Source organism: Phymastichus coffea, unplaced genomic scaffold (genome assembly GCF_024137745.1).
Source record: "Phymastichus coffea isolate CEN01 unplaced genomic scaffold, Cenicafe_Pcof_1.1 PCOF00104, whole genome shotgun sequence".
Taxonomy (NCBI): domain Eukaryota; kingdom Metazoa; phylum Arthropoda; class Insecta; order Hymenoptera; family Eulophidae; genus Phymastichus; species Phymastichus coffea.
Genome location: NW_026706915.1, coordinates 119,679 through 131,966, shown reverse-complemented (window position 1 = coordinate 131,966; position 12,288 = coordinate 119,679). Strand labels below are relative to the sequence as shown.

Genomic DNA, 12,288 nt, shown 5'->3' with positions numbered 1-12,288 from the left:
CTGAAAGAAAATTGCACGCGATTCGAGGACGCATTAACGAGCTGAGAAGGAATAGATAAGCACCGGCTAGTGTACTCAAGCGTAACGAAGCCAACCGCAATCCACTTACTTCGGGGACAAATTAGCTAAAGCGATCTTCCAAAGTTCCCAGAGGCTGGGAGCGAGAGCGCCTGGCACGAAACTTGGAAAATAAATTTCGAAAATTCCTTCGCCTACTCGGCTAACTCTTCTCCCAGCCTTCTAGATAAAAAAGGAAAAGTTAAAATCCATAAAGCTGATTCCCGACGATGACGAGTTTCTTTTTTCGCTAGCTTTTATACTTTAGCTCTTCTCTTTCTTCCTCCGCTGGGAGAATCGGCAAAGTAAATAGCCAAGCGCAGCTTCACAAGCGTTTGTATCGGGGTTGGCTCTCTCGCAGGCCCTGGACAATCTAATTTTTCCGCTTCAGAACTCAGTTTTTGTGCTTAATCTGGCAGTACTACTTAATAGAAAGAGCCTACTCGAAAGGAAAAATTAATTACGCCGCTCGTCACGTTGGATATTGAGCTGAGACAAACAACAAGCTAGAACTCATGGCAAGACTAGACGAACGGACTGTACTCAGTCAAGCACATTGAGCCACTTGTACTCTTTGACAGCGCTACTCACTGTTTTTACAAAAGCTTCTTCAGTTAGTTATATTCTGATTTTCTCGGTACAAAGTTTATGTTGCAAGTTGATAATCTGGGGAAAAGCCAACAAAGCATTATATATTTCCTTGAAAAATACTTGGAGAACCTCTTACTTGCAACGATCTTGACAAATAGAGTCATTGCTAATGGCAGATGTTAGTAGATAAGCATGAGCTTCGTAGAAAACTCGAGAGTTCTGCCTAAGCTATCGACACCAATCCATTGTAACTGTCGTTTCGATAGGGGAGAGAGAAAAAACCTCCTTGTGACAGCGATTTATCAACGTTGCGTCAGTTTTATACGTCTCAATGGATTCTCTCGGGCAAGAAACTGACTTGAACTAACTTTTATGTTTCCTTTTTTTCCTTTTGCAGAATATACACCGAGAAATCTCATCCAATTTGTTGGCTTTGATTTTCTTTATTGTCCACTTCTTATTGTTACCAAAGTCGTAAACTTCACCCAATGACCCTAAACAAGTTTATTACTTCTTACTTTACTCGGTAACTTTTCTATACGTGAAGCGGGAAAGCAGTGTTGCAAATTGAACTTCACGAAGATCACCAAGATAATCAATTAGAGATACAACGTTGTTTTCTATCAAGTGTAGGTGAAAGTTCATTAGAAAAAAGCTCTTTTTAAGGAAATTACAACTTATATCACAACTTATGAAGGAAAGAACGACTTGGAAAAAAGAACTGTCAACGCTGTGAGATTGTTGACGCAACTATCAAGAAATCAACATATTTAACGAACATACCAATGTATGCTTTGCGATTTATTAAGTTAAATATCATATCATTTGGTTTTATTCAAATAAAATAAACTGACATATGAGCGTAAAAGAAGACATTAATGGATTCCCTACAGAAAGCAAACATGTTCGTTTCAAATATCACTGACCGTCCGAGCGTGCGTATCACATAATCCTGCGCAGCGTGTAACAATATTGCAAATTAACTGAATCATACCGAAACGCCAACGCTAGAGTAAATTCATGACCGCTAATCAATTACACTCGTAACTAGTCTCGCGTTACAGAATTTCCGCGGAGCGTGATCGTCAATCGCAGCTAGGGCGCGTTGTGCAGCTCTGGCCTCACAGACGGGGTGATACTCACACGATTTTCAATACAAACTCCGTTTATCCAACGGACCGTGGAATTTTCGGGCCAGAAACTGTCGAGTACACTTATCCGACAGCTGTCATCCGACGCCAACTGCATGTGTTTATTTATAAGTGAAGCCTTATCTATCCTCTCAATAGACCTACCACGCGTAGCGTTCATCTGCACACAAATTGATGTAAGCCGAGACTATGCGACCAAGCCAAGCTCTCAATTTCCATAAGACGCCTCTCTCTTGCTTTCCTCGTCCCAATTAGGTATACGTAGGCGCGCACAATGTCAGAGCGACAACGAGCGGCCAAATTGGACTGAGGCCAGAACCAACTTTGAAATTCGCACCAATACAGGCACCGAGGAATTCCACTTATTGCCCTGCTCTGTCTTTCCCATCTGAATCATTATCTCCGCTCGATATACGACACATCCAGCCAAACCTTAACGGCAAATCAATTTTGATGGATGCTGCTGCCATTTTTTCCCCTTTACTTCTACCTCGACGAAGCGACGCGAGCAAAGCTTTCATTTTTCATTCGACGTGGAAACGCGAAAATCAGTTTCGCGTCACTTCGGCTCTTGCCAATTTTCCAAAGGTCTCTAGATCGAATTCACGGCAGTAAACTTATTCTTTTTTGGGGCCAATAATAAATTTATATATACACACACACACACACACACAGGTCGTCTCATTCTTTCTCACCTTCTAAGTGGCATAGATGTTTTATACGCCCTTTGAAAGAATGCCCGAGCGGATATTTTTACGTTAGCTTTATCGGCCGCTCACACGACCAACTAGAGACTTCTATGCTCTTTCTCATCGCGCGCATCAAGTTCAGAGATGTACCAACAAAAAACAGCCTGAGGCATTTTCTTTTATATCGCAGTCAATTTTTTTCTTCAATGCCACTTATTTATAACTAATAACAACATTATAAACGGGTGAAATGATATTTATTTATAGCTTATACGTGTACGTAGTACTCGTGCAAGAGTGTTGCAGTTCTTCTCTCACGAGTGCTTTCACCAATTTATCAAGCTTCTCTCTCCCTCTCTCTCTCTCTCTTTCTCCCCCTCCCCCTTTCTTTCTCTCCCTTCGCTATTGCGTATTGAACACTTGATTGAAAATAAGGACGTCGCACCGCTGTGATTAACTGAACTAGAAAAGACTAACGTACTTTCTGAGCTATACATACTCCATTAGTTCTGATAACGGATTCTTTATTTCATTTATTACGCTATGACATATCCCTTTTCAATAAATTATCATATTGACGCTACATTTTTCATAGTCCCCTCAAAGTTTAGTAACTTAGTAATTATGCTTTTCAAATAATGTTTTGTTATCGTGTAGCTTCACGGATTTATAATTACATCCATTTTTTCTCAATGGGATAATATTCAAGATAAAATAAGAAAATTACTGATATCATCGTTCGAACGCTTTTAAGTTTACAGCTTAATTTTTCCAATAATCAATATCCATTAAAATAAATGGTTGAAAAATGTACTGGGATATGTGGCACAAAAGGTGGAAGTCTGATTAAGACATTTAAGCAAGAGAGAACAGAATAAAATCACGCGCTGGGAGCTGTTTCTCTCCGGGTCCTCTTGTGGCACAGAATCAACCGAGTGAGGTTTGCAATTTTCATAGTCAGCAGCAGGGACCACGTGAAAATGGATCTGCTGGGAATTCGCTTGAATTATGCGGGATTTTCTTTTTTTTCGCTTACCCAGCTGTAACTGGAATTTCCAGAGAGGAGGATCTTGAGTGTAGCAAATCTCAAGACGTTACGGTATGTGAAACTGACAGCTTCAATAAGATGCTGTTGCGCGGTTTACGATAAGATATAAGTGTGTGTAAATAAGTAATTTCGATACACGTACTTGTTTTATGATGGTCTGATGATCCCCCCTATATACCAGTGGAAATTTATGGTTATGTTCTTGGAATTTGAGCTTGAATACTATAATGGCATAAGATAATGGCTTTCAATTATACAGACTTTTTACGAACATAAACTTGAATGAAGTGGAATTTTTTAAATTTGTAATTTTTATGTTTTATTTATCCTGCATTTTTTATACTATGAATTTCGAAAACAACTACAAGTTTAGTGAAACCGATACGACGCATCTTGTTGATTTGGAACTGAAATATTAAAACACATCAATAATTGAGGAGTTCCAAAAAAAGAATATGTTCTTCTACAATGTCCATTCTACAAATTCAATGAATACCAATGATATGTTCTGATCTATTTATTCGTTACTCTCAGAGGTTTCTCTATTTTTTGAAGTATGTATGGCTGTCATTCCCGAGATAACCGAATCAGTTTCAGCTCAAGAGCTCTGAAGTAATTAAATTTTTTTTTGCGCCCGGGAAATAGCACGCTTAATAAAAGATGACTTGGGAAAAAAAGAAAAAAAATGCTAAAGAAGTTATGGCTGAATGAAGTTTTAAAATCCATATTTCTCTTTGAAATTTTTTTATCGATCCTTAAATGAGAGTGAGAGAGAAGAAGAGAAGTGGAAAAGAGTTCCTAAGTGCTCCGAGCACTCAGCTACTTTATAACATATATACTTTTGACGAGGCTGATGAGTAAACTTCAAATTTTCTCTGAAAATACAACTTGCAATCTACCTCAGCAAAATAGTGAAAAATAAATTGCAAACATGATGCATATAAGAGATGCAAGCTACGTAATGCAAATACTTCGCAATTTTTTTTTCCTCTTGTCGGGAGTCGAAAACGATGCCGAATACTTGACGTTCGATTTAATTTGACTTATTGCTTCTCTTTTTAATCACAATCAATTTAGGTTTTCGACGACGGTTTGAGGATTTAGAATAACAAAGTCCTCGCAGCTCATCTCCAAGCTTGCAAATTGACGGCGACTGCAATCGAAGTGATTATTCAGGATTGTGCTTAAGAGGAAGAGAGAGAGAAAGGGAGAGAGGGAGAAACGTGACTGGCCAAATTTTCAAAGCGAAAATTACTTTCGAAGCGGTACTGACGTCGCTTGCTTGCTAATAACTTCCAACATAGCGTTACTTTAATTGCATTATAGTGATACAATAGAGCAGTTGCAAAATTTTAATTTGATTTGTAAATGAATACTCGAACAAGGCTTAAACTCCTGTTCGCCATTAAATTTCAGTGGAACGTGCCTTTTAATTGGAGATTATACAAGACTCTCTGACGGCATAATCCACGATTATTCGATAGCACCGATAGTGTAATTGTTATGAGCTATATTATTCTTATGTTATCGAAACAATCAGCATTCTGGAGAAATAACAAGTTATATGTATAGCCAAACTAGGAATTATAACACAGTCTTTATCGACATAATAGAACTTTTTTTATAATACTTTGAATGACAGATAAACGTGGTAGGAACTCTACACTTACTATAAAACTTCTATATAATAACATTCTCGTATTCGTTAAAATCCTGGACAATGAACTTCGATCCACACAAGTCTGCATAAAGAAAATTAGTAAACGCAAATTTTACTTCAATTCATTATTTTTTACAGATTCTTTACCGCTCTTTCAATGAACAAATACCTCTCGATGTATTGTATCAAAATCACTATTATAGGTTTAAATTATAGATATCACTCAAATAATATTATCATACATACAAACAATGAATGTCAATATAAATATTTATATAAAAACAATATTCACCTGTCATTACAAAACAGTATCATATTCTATTATAGTCTAAGTTAAAATATAAGTTAAGCCAAAATATAAAAGGACAGATAAATATCTTGTGAAGCGTCGCCTAGCTGAATTTAAATAAACTAAGTTAGTTTTAACTGATATTTGGTATCTATAGAAAACATCTGTCGGTCTTTATCAAAGAAAAAATGTAAGTGTATTTTTTTCTCGTCGTATCATAGATCGTTCTCTTATACTTTACATGAAAATTATCGTGTCACCATACTGTGCAGCTCGAGAAAAACACTTTCACCTCTCACGAAAACAGACGAAAAAGGGCGTACTTCAGAACAGCTGCGCATATACGAGTCTGTTGCAATAAGTACAAATAGAGCTGCACTCGACACAGCGGGTCAAAAAAAGCATAACTTTGATTTGCCCGAAAAAATTGGCTCGAGTTCCCGCGCACTACTCGTAAACCCGCGGCAAAGTGTCATCAAAAATTCAAGTGAAGCTAAAACCCACGTCGGTAGTGTACTTCAAAAAAGGAAGAAGAAGTGAGCCCTATTCCGCAGTGGAAAAAGAAGTAAGTATCTCTGGGAGAAAAAAAAAACGTGCCAAGATCCACATGGAAAAAAGATATAGTATATGTAGGAGAGGGAAGGGTCTGCGAGGTGCACGTCAAAAAGCGCCGACCTCGATTATATACTCGGTGAAAAGGCGCGCCGCGAAATATCGAGGTCGCACCCCTAAATCGCGCGAGAGCGCGAGCCACGCTTCTTTACTTTGTATTTTATACGGAGTCCCGCGAGGAAGCAAGACGTAGACGTGCCCGCGTTACCGATACCCGCACAGAGGGTGAGAGATGATTCCTCCCTCGTTGGATCTACGCTTCTTATTTCTCGGCACGTTTCCTTCGTGCACCGTGCAAATAGATACCCGCCGAACGAGGCACAAAGAACGACAGAAAGAAAGAAAGAGAAAAAGAGAGGGTGCGCTTGATCCACAAGCCTTGTTACTCAAGAGAGAGACGGCGAGAAATGATCGAGGAAGCTAAGTGATACTGGAATAACTTTCCCGCTGACGAGTAATTGTTTTCTGATACTGCCTCTCTCCTTGTCCCCTCCTCCCTTGTTTATTTCATTCAATTTCAAAAATGTCTGTGCTCCGTCGAATTCGATTATTCTATCAATGAATTATCAATCTTTATAATTAATTTAGTACATAACTGCTTATCGACATGTTCGAATAATTTTGAATTAACGAGAACTGACAAATAGAATTACAGCAGACTTGATGAACAAATAATAAATGCTGAACTTAATATATTTCAACGGCAAATACTTATTTCATTTGGAACGAATAGCGGAATTGGCTGACGCGTAAATTGTTCGGCGTTGCTGTGTCGAGCGCGAATAAATACTTTGAATTTGCAGGGACGTCAAAAAGTGCAATTGCAATCGCGCGAGATTCGAAAGAGCGAAGGTAAAACTAGTGAAAAATCAGCGCACTGTAAAACAATCGTTCGACCTCATTGAATTATCATCGCCAGAGTGAGCGTGTAACCAAGATTCCATCCAATGATTTAACTGGACAGTAGAGAAAAACTGGAAAAGTCCATTATGCATTGAACTCATTAATCAGAGTAGAACCGATAAATAGAGGGAGAGAGTAGTCGCGCATACAGGCGTCTTTATCCTCATTCAATCTCTACGAATCGCGTCGAAATCACGTCTCAATGGCTAGTACCAGCAGTAGCAGGAGTTCGCTCTCTCTCTCTCTCTCTCTCTCTCTCTCTCTCTCTCTCTCTCTCTCTCTCTCTCACGGGTATTTCAACCGTAAATCTCGCGGGTGAGCGCATCTCCAGAGCTGAAAGGCCGAGCGTGAGAACGCGCGGATTTCCGCATGCGTTTTATAGCCCAAAGATCCTCCCCTCCACCTCTCTATCGTACTATATACTTTCTCTCTCTCTTGTCTTTTCATTTTAGCTTAAATAAATTGTTCGCTCTCTTTCTTTTCTCATCTCCTCGCACGTTGCTTTTTTTTTTAGCAGCCTATATATAACTCATTATTATTCTGTCTCTGTGGGAGCGAAAGAGAGAGAGAGAGAGAGAGAGAGAGAGAGAGAGAGAGAGAGAGAGAGAAAGCGAGAAACGGATGTATCCATCTTCGTGCGAGCTAGCTCGAAAGCAAGCGCGCGCGAGGATTTCAAATTTATTGCCCGCGCTCTGATTTTTAATTCATGCTCGACAAAGATCCAAGGAGAGAAGTCTTCTTTCTGAGTAAATCCCTATTTCACGTGCATGTCTTATTATTGAAACAACCATTTCATTCGTATATCTTAACGTTTCCACGTAAATAGCTACAGGCTTGTTTTTTTACCCATTCGGTATGCTTTTTTTAAAATTGAAATTGGAATTTAAAAAGGTCATTGTCAACTCTTTGATCCCTTAATTACTAGTAGAAAATTGAACGATTACTCACACTTAACAAAGACACTGTTTTGGTTACAAATATTTATGGTTCATTTTGAATTAGACCTCACTGTCAATTTTTTAGGACTTTGTAAGCAGGATCACGGAAATGATATTTGCGAGTCGAGTGATCTCTATTCATTATTTAATATACCTACGAAAATTTATAAAAATCTTTCTCCAGCAAAGGGATTCAAATTTAAATTACACCTATTTGTTATACTTTAACAAGAGTAAAGATAAGTAAATACGATGACGGTACTTCAAGAATTAGACAGATTACAAAAAATTATATAATGTGCTTCGAAAATAAACTTTAAAGTTTACTCATTAAAATTGATAGAAAAGTCAATGTTTAGATAGACCTTTAATATAAATTCAAAAGATAGCCAAAGAAACACAACGTTAAAGTCAATATAAATTCATGAGAATTTGTTTCTCTCCTCTTTCAAATGAATGTAAATGAGCATTAAAATTTTGCATGCGAACAAACATGGATGGAAAATTTATGGCTATAAAAGCTTTCATATAATTGATTTATCTCGTTAGGCGCAGAAAATAAATGCTACATTGTTGTGCTCGCGTGCACACCGTAACACTAAATGAATACCAGCAAGCATGTGAACGTTACGAAAAGCAGCAGCATACGACCGGTTGATGAATTACAAAATTTATTACGTAAAAAAAACAAGGAAACGGCTTGGCGTTGAATACCATTGGGAGTCATTGCACACGAGCAAGTATGGCATTAAAATTAATCGACGTGCAAAGGAAAACACGTAGGCACGCACAATTTCAAGCTGTCGCTTTGACACTTGGAAAGAGAATCGCGCCGTAACTTTTCCATTTTAACTCTCGTGAACGCAAAAGCGAGATTAAGTGCTTTAATATTCACGCGCCAAAGCTCACGACCTTTCATTTTGTGTATATTGACTTCGAGAGCGAAAGTTAAGTTGGCGCCACAGTTGGCCTATTGACTCCTGTCTTATGTTAGCTGTTTGAAAATTATTAAAAACATCCCTGTGGTCAATAATTTATCGGAGGTATAGGGGAAAAGAAATTTGAAGCATAGGTCATCGATCGATCCCAAACATAATAAAAAAAATGTGTTGATATTGAAATCAGTTTTCCGATACGGGTACGGTCTTACTCGATTTTACGGTGTTTCATTCGGATAATTTTAACTTTGCCGCTTTGGCGCTTTGGATATTTCAGACTTTAAACCCTATTTCTCATCATCTGGCAAATTAAAATTGCAATAGCTTGGAGGAGAATAATTTTCATTTGACTGCGTGATTCGATGACCCTATCGAATGATTGTTACATGCAAATATCGACGATGCACAGTGAGATATCGTGAATTTGAACATGACAGCTGTAAAAATGTCTCGTTGAATAAATAAAAATGACGCTCGAGAACTTATAATATCATTGCGTCTCCGCTAAGAAAGCCTAAACCACTGCTCCACGGAAAGCCAACATAACTCGCCTAGAGTTCACGATTTCCATGCATAAATCAAGAGCACAATAGGTTTACAGTGGGATTTAATTATTGCATCCCTTGAATATTAATCACAACGAAGCATCTGCTTTGGGTTTGGAAATGAATCGAGGCATCTTGGAAGAAACGAGATAACGCAAAGGTTAATATTAAGGTTAGGTTACAGGTTGCAAAGAAAAAAAAAGCCAGATAGCTGTGCGCGACAAATCGAAAATCAACGAGGTAAAAAAGTACGGATACAAGTATAAGTAAGCCATTGAAGTAACTTCCCGAGCCTATACAGACGTGTATACAAAGGAAGAGACACGTGTAGTGGATTTTCTTTTAATCTCGAAAGAGGTAGAAATTGATATCGCGAAGAGAACGGCTCACTACATCGTCCGACATTTTTCCTTTCGGCCGAGTTCTTTGACGACAGAGTAATCACATTCTTCTCTCCGAGCTTATGCACATGTAGCGGACTACACATACACAGTCCTGACTCGACGAAAAATTCCACGCGGAAAGCTTCGAATTTTCTGGCGCTTTTTCCGGGCGAAGCGCAATGCGATCTCGACCTCTTTTGCGTTTTACACGCGCCAGTTTCTCTTACTCGTTCTCGCGGTTGCAGCTGCTGCTCTCCGATTTCCAGCGTCTTTTGGCACTTGGCGCTGACAAACGTGTTTTGCTTGTTGAACACGAGCGAACTAAGCCAACGTGCCCCCTTCTTCCGCACGCTACGTATATCCAATATTTATGCTTCGAGCCCGCTGAGTTTGCACATCACCTAAGTGCTCCAGCTATGTACGCCTATAGCGTGTGCTTTTACATAATTTACGTCCAACTTTAAGATCGGCGAACCGACTGATTAACTTAACCAATAAAACGTGAATTCTAATCTCGCGAATAACTAAACTGAAGCTTCTGCAAACAGCAAACATGTTCAATCAAATGCTACGAATTCGTGACAGAATTTACACCACTGTATCGACAAGCAAACTATAGATCACAGATTGTCTGTACTTTGAAAACAGCATTTCTCTCTCACACACTCTCTTTCTCTCTCGAGTACTGATGAAATAAGAGAAAAGTTTGTTGAGAGGAGTGTAAAACTACAATGGAAAAATATTTTCGCGAATCAGCTTGACAGATAACTTGGAGATACGAGTTGGAAAATTCGGATTTGTCATCTTAGCAGTTGACGCGTCGAAAAATGCAGCACATAGAGACTTTACGAACGACAGATAGAGCAAGAGAGAGAAAGAGAGAGAGAAAAGTCACAAAAGTTCTCGATACGACGACAGTGAAGAAAGAGCCAACTTAATGGACCAAGAGACATCTTTCGTGAGCCTCGCAGTTGATGTAAAAATGCGATTTTTACGAAATACGTCGAGACTTCAAACTGACGCTAGAGGTAGGAACACGAGAAAGAGAGAGAGAGAACTTTCACATTTTTCTTCCTCTAAAGTGAGGTGTGTCGAGCACTACTTTTTATCTAGCAATTTAATCTGTAGCGATTCTCCACGAGCACTTTTGAAAATCGTTTTGGCGTTTCACGTCAACAGCTCTGCTTTAAATGCTCAAATCTGATCAAATAGCAAGCTCCACACATTTGTGGTTCAGTTTCAGTCTCAGATTACATTCAACTTATCTTTCTTCAAATCTAATTATGTTTTATCTCATTTCCATTCTAGACGCCCACATACTTGTTTCAGCTATAAAAGAAGTTGTAGCATTTTCTACATTGTAATGGATAAAGTTATAGTTAATTGACAATTTATGTGTGAATAATAAATGGCGTGTAATTTATTTTTTAATTTTTGTTAAATATAAATTAAATAAAAAACAAATAAAACAATTGTTTATGGTTATCAAACTTTTTTTTTGGCAATGTAAATGTTACTAACCTATTGACATAGAATTTATGACCGATCATAGTAATAACTGATATTGTTACGTGATAAAAGTTCGTTTTTTTCGTTCAACCGAGAATCGTTATCTTTCTGCGAAAAGTATCACAACAAAGAAATTTTCATCTTTGGACATCTGGAATGGATTTATCGTACTGTAAACGAACTATTATTCAAAATTTCAAATACCACGTAACAGCCCACATTAAAAAGCGAAAAATATCACATAATAACAATGTTGTAGGCAAATATTTGCGTTATTCATTCTGTTAAAACAAAACAAAAGAAAAAGATGATATCCATTAAAAAAAAAAGCTTAAATATTGCAAACTTGAAGAAAAAAATTTTTTGTTCCTGCCCCCCCCCCCCCCCCCCCAACAAAAAAACATTTTTAGGTCAATCGATGCAGAATGCACGCTCGGCGTCGTCATAATACCGCGTGCTCGCGCTTGCAGTAAAAAAGCAAATCCCTCGTCAGGCGAAATTGTAATTTTCGCGCCGTCGTCGTCGCTCGGACGAGTCATCACAGTCTCGCGTGGAGAGCGTTCAAGCCTCATTGTGCACCCCACGGACGTACGGCTTGCGAGCCGAATAAAAGAAATCCCCTGATATTAGCCGAGCGACTGCTACTGGCAAAAAGTAAAAGAGGGAAATGGTGAAAAAAGCTCATTCAGAAGGACCTCGATTACTCTGCGGTAAGAGAAGAGGAAAGTTTTTGCGATCAGGCTAATTCCTTCACGGCCGTACATCATCGTTTGATAAGCTTCTTTTTCTACTCGCCCCCCCCCCCCCTCCCCAGCTAGGACTGTTTAAGATGCAAATCCCCTCTTTCCCTAGGATGAAAACAAACCGTATCTATGTGAGAGCTTTTAAACGAGAGCTCACACTTCTCGTAGGCCCATAAATATTAAAATCCTCAGGAGCAGCCAGCTTGCCTCTTTTTTTCTCCTTCGCTACATG

General features: G+C 38.6%; 2 protein-coding genes across 5 annotated transcripts in view; one reads left to right on the top strand and one right to left on the bottom strand.

Annotated features, from left to right (window-relative positions):
• The window catches only part of LOC131670224 (multiple PDZ domain protein-like), a 209,321-nt gene that overhangs the window by 102,301 nt on the left and 94,732 nt on the right, over positions 1-12,288 (top strand). The gene's annotated exons all lie outside the window — the stretch shown is intronic.
• The window catches only part of LOC131670225 (acetylcholine receptor subunit alpha-type acr-16-like), a 70,799-nt gene that overhangs the window by 12,571 nt on the left and 45,940 nt on the right, over positions 1-12,288 (bottom strand). The gene's annotated exons all lie outside the window — the stretch shown is intronic.